Raw genomic sequence first — 12,643 nt, 5'->3', positions numbered from 1 at the left:
AAACAAATGGTCTTGGTTTAGGACCACTGTCTGTGATGGAATATTGAGTATAAACCCAAGGGCGTCCCTGGATCCAGTGTTCACAGGTACCAAAACTGCTAACTACAGGTCATGGTGAGCAGAATTCACTAACCCAACTCACATGATATTTATGACACGATCTCTATTTCCATTTTCTGATTTTGGTCTGCATGATCAACCAGGTTTTAAATTCCTTATATTCCATACAAGCAATCAGCCAAGGTCAACCACAAAAATTAGATGAGTGTTTGCAGAGTTTAGGAATCTGCACTGTCCTTGCTGGGGTTTCAGACAGTGTTGGGAAAGGGTGCTAACTAAATTATAGAGCCTTCAGGTTCTAAGCTCAGGCCGGGGACAACATACTTGGGGAACAAGTGAGGTTTTGGGGGGATCTCAGCCTTAGTCACAGCAAAGTCCAGCAGGCTGTATTAAATGTGGACACTTACTGCTTAAATATTGGGCTCTTATTTATTTTAGGTATTCTTGTCTCATAGTTTAGCTGCATTTCCTTCACCCTCAGTTAAAAAATCTCACTTATATCCAAAATCCTCATAAGGATGTTTGAATCTGCTTTACTGATCCAGGATATGGTGCCTGGTGAGAACTAAAAATAAACCGGAAAGGCTCAAATGAGGTTTCAATGGCAGAATCGAAGGAGTTCCAGGGAATTCTAAACTTGGCCAAAAGGCTTTCCTGATTTTCTATTTCAAGTTCGTTCACATGAGGATTTTCAAAATCTGAAGATTGTTCCTTCCTTTTCCTTGTGTTGAAAATAGAAGAATCCTGGCTTAACTTTGGAGTAGATTGCAATTTATGCTTTGGTCCTTCTGTAATGCGGTGATGGTTGTATAATGAGGCAGTAAAGCACTCGGCCATCAGAGTTAGACAGCCTGGGTTCACATCCCAGCTCTGTCACTGACTACCTGTGAGTCCTCAGTCAGGTGACTTATCCTCTCTCAGTCGCCTTGTTTGTAAAATCAGAGTTGACGTGAGCATTAAATAAAATAACGTGTGCATCTGACACAGGTTCTAGAGCACAGGAAGCCTTCAGGAGACAGTAGCTCCCACCTTGCTGTTGTCTCTTATAATAAACATAGCCACCTCTTGACTTTCTGTAGTGGTCCTGGGAATGAAGTATTAGTGTTCTAGATCTGTAGAGCAGAGAGGGCAGTAAATATATACATACCTTCTGTGTCAGAGATTTGCTAACTATTCACTCATCTGTTTCCTTATATTCCTGGGCATACAGCTAAGACCACATTTTCCAGCCTCCCTTGCAGTCAAGTAATGCCAAGTTCTAGCCAACTGAATTGGAACAGAAGCCATATGTCCCACTTCCAGGCCTGGTCTGTAGAAATTTTCCATAAAATACTACTCCATACTTTTTCCCTCAGGATGGAAATGATTATGATGAATATGACAGAGCCCCTGTCAGCCTGAACCTTTGAATGACAGTTGGGTGACAGAGAGAAGTCAACTTCTGAGAAGGAACATCCAACTTGGTAAATAAACTTCTGTTGTATTTGAATCATTCTGTATTTTGTTATTTGTTACAGCAGCTAATTCTAAATGCCTAGTGCCATCTTGATCACCTCTGTCCTTAACTAATACTCCTTCCTTGCTTCTCATTTCCTATTTAAAATCCCTCAAGTAAAAAAGAGTTAAACATAGCAGTTTTTGAGGGACAGACTAAACCAAAATCAACATTTGGGAGTGCCTATTGATTTTATGGAGCACTTCTGTTTTTATTTTCTAAGACCCAGGAATCTTGGGAATTAAGCCTCGTTAAGATGGAATTTTGAAGGTGGTTGTGGGAAGGCTCAGATTATCCAGATTTTACTGATCTTGACATCAAAGCCTTAACTGTAGCAAATACAATTCACCTAGCCATACATATATATCCATTTGAGCATAACTCAAAAGGGTTCATGTAAATGAAGAAAGGCATAGTTGAGAATGATTGAAATCATTAATAGAATTTAGATACAAGTTGGTATACACAGTTATTTGCAAGAACTTTAAAGAACACACAGTGGATTCTCACTTCAATCCCTAATTCCTATTCACTACTGAACAGTTCCCTGGTGGCTCAGCTGGTACAGAATCTGCTGACAATGTGGGAGACCTGGGTTTGATACCTGGATTGGGTTGGAAAGATCCCCTGAAGGGAATGGCTACCTACTCCCATATCTGGCCTGAAGAATTCCATGGACTGTGTAGTCCATGGGGTCGCAAAGAGTCGGACACAACTGAGAGAATTTCATTTTCACAGAACAGTCAGTCACCCTTGGCAAAAGAGGAGGAAAGAGTCTACTCTGGGGCAATCTGCATCCTCTTCTTCTTTAAAAAAATATCTATTTGGCTGTGCCAGGGCTTAGTTTTAGCGCACGAGATGTGTAGTTGCAGCCCAAGAACTCTTAGTTGCAGCATGGGGGATCTAGTTCCCCGGCCAGGAATCGAACCCTGGCCCCCTGCCTTGGGAATGCAGAGTCTTAGCCACCGGCCCACCAGGGAAGTCCCTGTATCCTCTTCTGCAGGTTCCAGTTGCTGTTGTCCCCAGGTCATTTGCCGGAACCAGCCTCCCTCCCTTCCTTCTTCATGTACTCACCTTATGTACTGAATCTTACTAATGAATGTTACCTATTAATAAAAAATGGTTGACTGTTAGTGACTCACTTACCAGGACCCTCTTTCTGCCCTCTTTCTGAGTTTGTGGTAAAAATGAAGTTTTAAGACTCAAATTTGGAAGAGTATCACTTCTTGCTTGAAGTCTAAAAAAATATTTCCACCCTTGGACAGCACTTTGACAGGTCCTTAACTATGTGTCACCTCATTAACCATCCCTCTAGCAACAGAGGCGAAAAAAGTTACATTCCCTGCCTTGTTTCTCATACTGACGGGCTTGGCAGTAAGCTATAATCTTGGATTCTAGTCTAAGGGCTTATCATCAAAGGAGTCATTATGTAAATATAAGATGTGACCATAAACTAAAACTCCTTATTAGGTTCCCTAAATTTTTAAGTTATCTGAGAAAAGTTCTGGCAGTCAGAAAACAAGTGTCAGGAGGGATCCTGAGCGGGGTAGAGTTTGGAGCAGTGACCCATCAAGTCAAACTAGCTGCTATGTACTTCATAAATACTGTGTAAATGAATAGAGAAAGTCCTTGATTGTCAATGGGTCAGCATTGTTAGTTTAAAAAAACAGAAGAACCATAATCATATAGTCTCCCAGAATACCCCCAAACTGTGGTTATTAAAGATTAAATATTATTCAAAAGAAAGGAATTCATATGAAGGAGAATTCCAAAATCCCATAGCTTTTTATTCCAAAAAACATTTTCCCATGAAAAGAATTCCAAGATACACTGCAGCATGGAGAAGTCTCTAATTTTTAGATCCTTATTAGGAAAACTCCGAAAGTATAACATACTAACAACCACTTTGGACAGGTAATAAATAATTAATAAGTCAAGCCTTAAATTAGAACTCCACTTAGGACAGAGCCAGTCCTTCTTGTCCTGGAGTTTTGGGCTGCTTACAGCAGTTACATAATAGCAGTTTCCCTGAATTGGATGTGAAGTTTTCCCTAAGAACTCTCCATGGAGCGGGAAAAATGGTTAGTATCTGACATCTTCCTTAGGGAAGAAGGGAAAGGAATGTGTGTTGAACATTTAATATGCAGTAGGTGCTTTAGGGGGGCTTCCCGTGTGGCTCAGATGGTGAAGAATCTGCCTGCAACGTGGGAAACCTGGGTGCTTTAGCAATACAATATTTACTCACTGATTTTCTGAAAAATCAAGATTAGTATTACTATCCCCGTTTTAATGTATAGCTAAACAACTTGAACAAGGTCATTCAGCTCTTCAGTGGAAGACATAGCACTCCTGTGCAGGTCTAACAGACTCCAAAACTCACGTGTTTCCACTGTCCAGCGCCGTGACATTTATCAAAGACTGTGTGTGTACTGAATTCTTGTCCAAATACAAGCATATCTCATTTTATTGTACCTCACTTTATTGTGTTTCACAGATATGGCCTCTTTTACAAATCGACGACTTGCAGCCACCCTTGCAGAGCAAGGCTGTCTGCATCATTTTTCCAGGAGTATTTGCTTACTTTGTGTCTCTGTACCACATTTTGGTTAATTCTCACAATATTTCAAACTTTTATTATTATAAGTAGTGTTGTGGAGATGTGTAATTGGTGAGCTTTAATGTTTCTATTGACACAATGACTCGCTGAAGGCTGAGATGATGATTACTATTTTTAAGCAATAAACTTTTTTGAAATATAGTAGATTTTCAAGATTGTCTTGGTATTCAGCATAGTGATTCAGTATTTTTGCAGATTATATTCCATTATAGGTTATTATAAGATAATGGGTATAATTCCCTGTGCTATACAATACATCCTTGTTATTTATCTATTTAATATACAGTAGTTTATATCTGACATTTGTTGTTTGTAGATCTTCTGATGATAGTTATTCTGACAGGGGATACCTCTTTGAGGTTCTGATTTGCATTTCTGTAACAATTATCAACGTTGAACATCTTTTCATGTGCCTGTTAGCCATCTGTACGTCTTCTTTGGAGAAATGTCTATTCAGGTCTTTTGCTCCTTTTTTGCATTTTTTTTTTTATACTGAGTTGTATTGATGTTTTAAATATTTTGGGTGTGTGCATGCTCAGTCGCTCAGTTGTGTCTGACTCTTTGTTACTCCATGGACTGGAACCCCACCAGGCTCCTCTGTCCATAGGATTTCCCAGGCAAGAATACTGTAGTGGGTTGCCATTTCCACTTCCAGAGGATCTTTCCGACCCAGGGATCAAACCCAAATCTTTGGTGTCTCCTGCATTGACAGGCGGATTCTTTACCACTGAGCCATCTGGTTTGATCATGTTATTTGCAAATGTTTTGTCCCATTCTGTAGGTTTTCTTTTTGTTTTGTTGATGTGATGGTTTCCTTTGCTATGCAAAAGATTTTAAACTTGTAAGTTTAATTAGGTCCCATTTATTTTTGCTTTTATTTCTTTCATGTTAGACTAGTTCAAGAAAATATTGCTTCAGTTTATGTCAGAGTGTTCTGCCTATGTTCTCTTCTAGGAGTTTTATGATTTCCATTTTACATTTAGGTCTTTAAACCATTTTGAGTTTATTTTTGTATACAGTGTGAAGGAATGTTCTAATCTCATTGTTTCATATGTAGCTGTCCAGTATTCCCACCACCACTTATTGAAGAGACTGTCTTTTCTCCAGCAATAAACTATATTTTTAAATTTAATTTTTATTTTATATTGGAGTCTAGTTGATTTACAATGTTATGTTAGTTTCAGGTTACAGCTAAGTGATTCAATTATAGATATACATTTATCTGTTCTTTTTCAGATTCTTTTCCCATGTAGGTGTTTATAGAATATTGAGTAGAGTTACCTGTGCTATACAGTAGGTCCTTGTTGATCATCTATTTCATATATAGTAATTAATATATGTTAATCTAAAACTTGTAATTTATCGTTTCCCCTCCCCCACATTTTCCCTTTGATAACCATAAATTTGTTTTGGAAGTCTATGCGTCTGCTTTTGTTTTATAAATAAGTTCGTTTGTATAACATTTTTTAAGATTCTACACATAAGTAATATCATATGATATTTGTCTTTCTCTGTCATACTTAGTGTGATAGTCTCTAGGTCCATCTATGTTATTGCAAACGGCATTATTTCATTCTTTTTATGGCTGAATAATATTCCATTGTAGATATGTACCATATCTTCTTTCCTCTGTTGATGGACATTTGGGTTGCTTCCCTGTCTTAGCTATTGCAAATAATGCCAGTGAACACTGGGGTGGTTTTCTCCAGATATATGCCCAGGATTGAAATTGCTGGACCATATGGTAGCTCTATTTTTAGTTTTTTAAGGAACCTCCATACTGTTTTCAATAGCAGCTTACCTATTTACATTCCCTTGAACAGTGTAGGAAGGCTCCCTTTTCTGCATATCCTCTCCAACTTTTACTACTTATAGAGTTTTCTGACGATGGTTATTCTGACTGATTTGAGGTGATATCTCATTATAGTTTTGATTTTCATTTCTATCATAATTAGTGATGTTGAGCATCTTTTTATGTGCTTTTTGGTTCCCTATATGTCTTCTTTGGGGAAATGTCTATACTTAGATCTTCTGCTTATTTTTTGATTGGGTTGAATTTTTTTTTTTTTATATTGAGCTGCATGAACTGTTTGTATATTTTGGAGATTAATCCCTTGTTGGTCACTTTGTTAGCAAATGTTTTCTCCTGTTCTGTGCGTTGTCTTTTCATTTTGTTTATTGCTTTCTTTGCTGTGCAAAAGCTTTTAAGTTTAATTAGGTACCATTAAAAAGTTTTTTTTTCATTTCTCTAGGACGTAGATCCAAAAAGATATTGCTGCAATTTATGTCAAAGAGTGTTCTGCCTATGTATTCTTCTAAGACTTTTGTAGTATCCAGCCTTACATTTAGGTAGCAATTAACTTTTTAAATTAAGGTACATACACTGTTTTTTTAGACATAGTGCGATTGCATACTTAATGGATTACAATGTTGTGTAAACATAACTTTTATAGGTACTGGGAGCCGAAAAATTTGTGTGCTCACTTTATTGTGATATTTACTTTATCCTGGTGGTCTGGAACTCAACTCACAGTATATGCCCCCAAAGTATGTCCTTACATGGTGTGATTTAAGAAGACAAATAATGCAAGAATGACTATTCTAATGTCAGCGTGAAATTCTAGTTCTACAACTGAGTCCTAGAAATTTCTCTGTTAACATTTCAGTTAGGGTCTTATTTCTTCTGATGTTCAACTCCCTTCTGACCCCCATTGAAAGATTCCTTTGAAATCACATCAATTCAGAGTGATGTGGCAGTACAGAGGATGGGCAGGCCTGGATTTTCCAATCCATCTCAGCCATCAAAGCTTACTCTGTTCTCCTCTCTCTGGCCTCTAGTAAAGTGACTGTCACACTTTGGTTTACATGACAAACATCTGATGAAACTGTTTAAAAATGAACACCTCGGCTTCCCTCCTAGAGACTCAGGAAGTCCTGGGTGATGATAAGAATCTGCACTTTCCACAAACATCTCAGGTGATCAGGGAAATTTGGTTTTGCAAGAGCCCTAATATTCCTTATTACTCTCATTTTCCTATTTTTTTTTTTAATCTCACACTCTCTTGGGGTCGAGATTTCTTTTGTAAGCCATACTCTTTGGTTCTTTACACCTCTAAAACTGCACTGGTTGTATATGGTCTGAGCTTATGAGGGCTGAAGCCAAAAAAATGGAGGTAAGATCGTATAGATCTTATGGGGTGGAGCCTGTGGCTATAAGCAGCCTTTGTCAGGAGGGGTGGAAGAGGCTGCTAAATAAAATATTAGTAGTATAATAATTTTCCATTAAAAACAAAATGGGCAAAGAGTCAGAGACAAACTCAAAGGAGTGATACCAACCCCGCAGGAATCATGCCAGAAAGGTGAGAGAGATCCCAGAACAAGCTGAGGCTCGCAGAAAACGCTAAGGGAAAAAACAAGAGCATTTAAGAAGCTGCACAGGGATCAAAAACAATGAAGAAATAAGGGCCAGGAGCAGATGATGTAATGTTGACAGATGACGGGGCCAGAGGCCCTGCTCATTTCCTGTTTTTCTTCTCTACTGCATCAGAGAGAAGGATCTTCCAAACTGAAAATTTGCAGAATAAACATGGCTTAGGGCGAACGTCATCCAAAGATAGGAGAAGGGGTGGGAAGGAAGATCTAATGGCACCAAGTGAGGACGACATCTAAGACCAGATGAGTTATGTCACACAACACCAAAAACTGGCATTACAAATCTGTTGTCATCGGTTATCTTTAAAGCCTATGGAGAAAGAGATGCTAAATGACTGGAGGCAAGCACATCTCCTGGTTTTTCCTAAGTTTTTTTTTTTTCCAGAAACCACAGATGTTCATCCCTTGCAAAATCCTAGAAGAGATGATAAATTAGATAATCTGGCAGAACTTAGAAAAGGAGTGGTGATCCTCTGGGCCAGCACAGGGCCTGCAGAAACACTGCCAATTGCAGTCAGTTGCATGAATAAAAATATAGACTCAAGTCTTAAGAATACTCAAGAAGTATTAAGAGAAGTAATGATCCCACTGATTAAGGGCATGGGGAGAAATCCCAATGTCCCAATGGTGACACAAACCTGAAGTAATTATGTCAAGACAGTTACATCATAGAATGTGCTGAAGCGTGCAAAAATATAATACACTATGTCTAGGTTATTTGTTATACAGGTTGCTGGAATCAGCAATTGGGAAATGATAGAAAAAGGAGAGAATGATCTGAATATGTTTCTTTGGAGGTGCCACTGGCAAGGAAACACGTCCAGGCTGGTTCTGTGTCTGCAAATCATATCGAGGACTGTTCATCAAAGGAAATGGGGGAGTTAACCTGTGAGAGAGAAGAGCTGAGAGACGTGGTAAGGCACCCGATGTTCTCACAGGCTCTCATGCAGGAGGGAGCGCAGCCTCCTCCCCACAAGGGCAGGTGTGGGAGCTGCCAGATTCAGGCTCTAAACCCCTCTGACCTGTGCTTGCATCCCAGCTGCCCACTGCGGGGGTGGGAACCTGGCTGGACTCCAGGAGCAGAGGGCAGGAGCCTCAGGCTGCTGGCGGGGGGGCTTTCTTTCTTGCATCTCCCCCACTCTAGTGCTCTGTGCTTTGGAAGCATGAGGTCCTGAGGTGTCCCCCATTGCTCCAGGTATGTCCCCCCGCAGTGTGTGACAGCAGGAGTGCTTCTGTGAGCAGAGTCTGTGGGGAACTGAGCGGGGGAGTTGGATCCCTCTGGTGCTGGGGGCCATTGTTGGCTCTCCTCAGGCTCCACTCAGAGGAAGGGCCTGCTGGGAATAGTGTGCAAACAGTTTCCTGGCAACAGCGGCTCCCCTGCTCTGCCAGTGTCTGATGAGAAAGAGCGGGGAGGGGGGAGAATAGGAGAGAGAAGCAGAGTCCAGGGTAGCAGGAGGGATGGAGAGAGGAAGTGGGGAGGCGGGAGGGGAAAAGACTTCTACACTTTAGTCTGACACTTGGCACTTGCTGGCATCCAAGGGCCACCAATTTCTGAACCAATGAGCGTCTAAGTGTAAAGCAAACGCATAGCCCCGCAAAGGGAAACGAAAGGGTTTGTTATACTACCCAGATCTCTCCTTGATTCTCCCAGCCAGGGATGTTACCAGGAAGAGGACAGGAACTTCTGAGGAAGGAGATGCTGCCCACCAGGCCCTCTGTGAAGACTGAGAATTGGGCCACTGGCATGTTACCGTAACACAGAGATTCTGAATGGGGGTGGGGAGGGGGTGGAACAAGATTGGCCTCCTGGGGGACATTTGGCAAGGTGTGGAGACATCTTTTTTAAAAGATAGTTTTGATGTAGACCATTTTTAAAGTCTTTATTGAATTTGTTACAGTATTGCTTCTGTTCTGTGTTTTGGTTTTTTGGCTGCAAGGCATGTTGGGATATAGCTCCCCAACTAGGGATCAAACCCCCACTCCCTGCATTGAAAGACCAAGTCTTAATCTCTGGACTGCCAGGGAGGTCCCTGGAGACATCTTTAGTTGTCACAACTTAGGGAGAGGTATGTGAATGGCATCTAATGGGTAGAGACCAGGGATGCTGCTAAAATTCCTATAATCCACAGGACAGCCCTGATAACAAAGAACTGTCAAGCCTAAAATGTCCTTTGTGCTAAGTTCGATCCCTGAGTTGGGAAAATCCCCTGGAGAAGGGAATGGCTAACCATTCCAGTATTCTGGCCTGGAGAATTCCATGGACAGAGGAGCCTGGCAGGCTACAGTCCATGGGGTCGCAAAGAGTTGGACAAGACCGAGTAACTTCCTGTTTCACTTTCTCAACCTTTAAAAGTCATGTCCAATCTTCCCAACCCAGGAATCGAACCCAGGTCTCCCGCATTGCAGGCAGATTCTTTAACACCATGCCTTAAAGGGATTTAATGCTAAAGACTCCGGTGCCTACTGCCCAGGGCTACCCACATATGGTGGAGCCAGAAGAATGGTAGAAATCATAGTCTTCCCTTGTTACAGGTGAGGGGTTTGAGGTTCAGAGAATGAACGGGTTTGTCCAGGGACCTAGGTCTTAGATTGAAGTGATTAGGAGCCTTGGAGTTAGACAGAATGAGTATTAAATCCCAGTTCAGTTAATTAACTTCTCCGCAACTTGAGTGAATTACTTCACCTCTTGGAACCTTAATTCTCTCACTTACTAAATAGACCTCCTGTAATAACTCCCTCATAGAATAATTTTAAGGAATATGTGAGATAATGCATGTAAAGTGCTTAACATAGCACATGGCCTATAATAAATGACACCTTTAATTATGATCAGCAGAGATGAAACTCAAATCTTGGCTCCTATCTGCAAGTTCTATTCTCTAGGTCATATCAGTGAGTCCTGACCCACGACCAGCCATCAGTGCTGAGACGCTTGTAGTGCAGTGGCTGTGAGCTCACTTGACCCAGGTGGGTTCAAAGTCCAGTGCTGCCGCTTTCAAGCTGATAACTTAATCTATCACTAAGCCTCAGTTTTCTCTTCTGTAAAATGGGATAATGCTATTAACTATACTGATTTATGGACTGATTGTGAGACTTAGAATGAAAACTCATACTAAATACTTTAGCTCAGAGTCTAGAATATTGTAAGGAATCAAGTTATAGCTAATGTTTATGACAGGTTGTATTTTCCCCAAATGGCTACCATAGTATCTCTCATTCAACGTGCTCATCTTACAATGCAATTGTAATTCTCCCATCAAAAAGTGGGATCTGTCTTTCCATGTATGTGGGTGGACATATGGTTATGGGGGGAGTGATACTTTGTGACTTCTGTGGCTGGTTCATAAAGCAGTGATACAACTTCTTGCTTCTGTTAAGATGTTCCCAGGGAAACCGAGCTTCCATGCTGTGAGGAAGCCCAAGTCACACTGTGGAGAGGCCCTTTTGGAGAGGGACTGACACCACAACATGGCCAGTCGTATGAATGGGCCACTTGCTGTAGGAGGGGAACCTCCTGTTCCAGTGAAGCTGCCTCAGCTGATGCTAAATGGAGAGAAACAACTTGGCTCCACTGAACTGTGTTCAAATGGCAGAGTCATGAGCAAAACACATGACTGCTGTCATTTAAACCACCAAGTTTGGGGTGTCTTGTTAGTTGGCAATGGTAACTGGAGCAATATTATTTTTTATTCATCTCCAAAACAGGAATTTTTCATGTCACCTCCTAGGCCTCAACATCAACACCAAGAAAAATACCAGATGTCCTAGGAAATGTTGCTGCTTCTCCCCAAATCCCCTGATTCTTCTGGGTATCCAGAGAAGATGATTAAATGCCATCGGTGGTGAATGTGATATATAGGTATTGATGATTTATGTAGGGACATTTTCAACAGATATGTTTTGGGAACAGAAGAATTTCAGGGCCTGAGAGGCTTCTTGAAGCTTGTGGATGAGGTTTCCGCAAGACCACATACTCCGGGGTCATGCTTTGCCTCTTGGTTTCTGCTGTGAGTATGAGACAGGAAGACGCCCTCTTTCGTCCACTCCTCCAGGCCTCATCTATGGTTTCAGAGGATATGAGGTGATGATAGAGGACAGGGTCAGATGAACTGAGCAGGACTTTTGTCATTCTAAGGAAAACAAACTATTATACCCATGATGGTGTGTACTTGTGTGTGTGTGATGGAGGGCTGGAGGAGTGCCATTGAGATTAGAAGTTAAAGAACTTCCCTGCTCCTCTTCCTAAGCACAGGAGTTATCCAGGATCTCCTTTCTTTCACCCCAGTGCAAAGTAACCCAGTATGACCACTCAGAGCCTTAGGACTCATTGACTGAAGATAAGCTTCTTGAGGGGTGGGCAACCAAGTGAGAACTGTAAGCTTTGCTGACCGAAACAAACTAGCCCTTTTGTGTTTCACCAGAAGGATGGAATAATAATGAGATCTCTGCTCCCTCCACATGGGAACTCTGCCAATGAACTGGTGAAAACTACTCCATGCCTCTTGGGGCAAGTGTCCACACCTGGGATATCAGGTTAGGAAAAAGGCAAACAGTTATTTGCTGCTTTCTGGAAAATTGACAATATGTTAGAAACACAACTTCCTCCTGCATCCAATGGGAAGGGTTTAGGGTTCTGAACACCTCACGGGCCTTGCCCTCCTCCTCTTCCACCTGTGTGTCTCCCTCTTCTTTGAAAGACACACAGGAGAGCTCTGGGTTCCAGAAGAGATGAGTGGGAAGTGGGCTTGATACCCCATCAGCGTCAGTGACCCTGACCCTGGAGTCCATTTTTGGAAATGACCTTGGAGAAGATGTTCAAGTACAGCTGAAGGATGCTTTTCGCCTTCAGCAGGAAGCAGCTTTGCGTTTCTGGGTGCCTTTCCAGGCCTGGATGATGTGAAGACCCAACCTGCCACCTTTACCTCTGCAAAGTGGTATTTGAGCAACTTGTCATCAGGATGCATTTATGGTGGGAGCTATTTTCCTGGGCTCCCCTTCTTAGTCGTTCCTGTGCACAAAAATTGGCAGGTTTCCTAATA

At 41.5% G+C, this 12,643-nt stretch overlaps 1 long non-coding RNA gene across 1 annotated transcript; it reads left to right on the top strand.

The window, feature by feature from the left end:
• Window positions 1-8,714: 8,714 nt before the first annotated feature.
• Window positions 8,715-9,467, top strand: LOC113878996. Its single transcript, XR_003507175.1, has 2 exons — window positions 8,715-8,799; window positions 9,256-9,467. It is a non-coding gene; the product is annotated as an uncharacterized LOC113878996 (long non-coding RNA).
• The last annotated feature ends 3,176 nt before the right edge of the window (window positions 9,468-12,643 follow it).

This window comes from Bos indicus x Bos taurus, chromosome 20 (genome assembly GCF_003369695.1).
Source record: "Bos indicus x Bos taurus breed Angus x Brahman F1 hybrid chromosome 20, Bos_hybrid_MaternalHap_v2.0, whole genome shotgun sequence".
Lineage (NCBI taxonomy): Eukaryota > Metazoa > Chordata > Mammalia > Artiodactyla > Bovidae > Bos > Bos indicus x Bos taurus.
The sequence above is the reverse complement of the archived record's forward strand: the minus strand, read 5'-3'. Positions and strand labels throughout refer to the sequence as shown.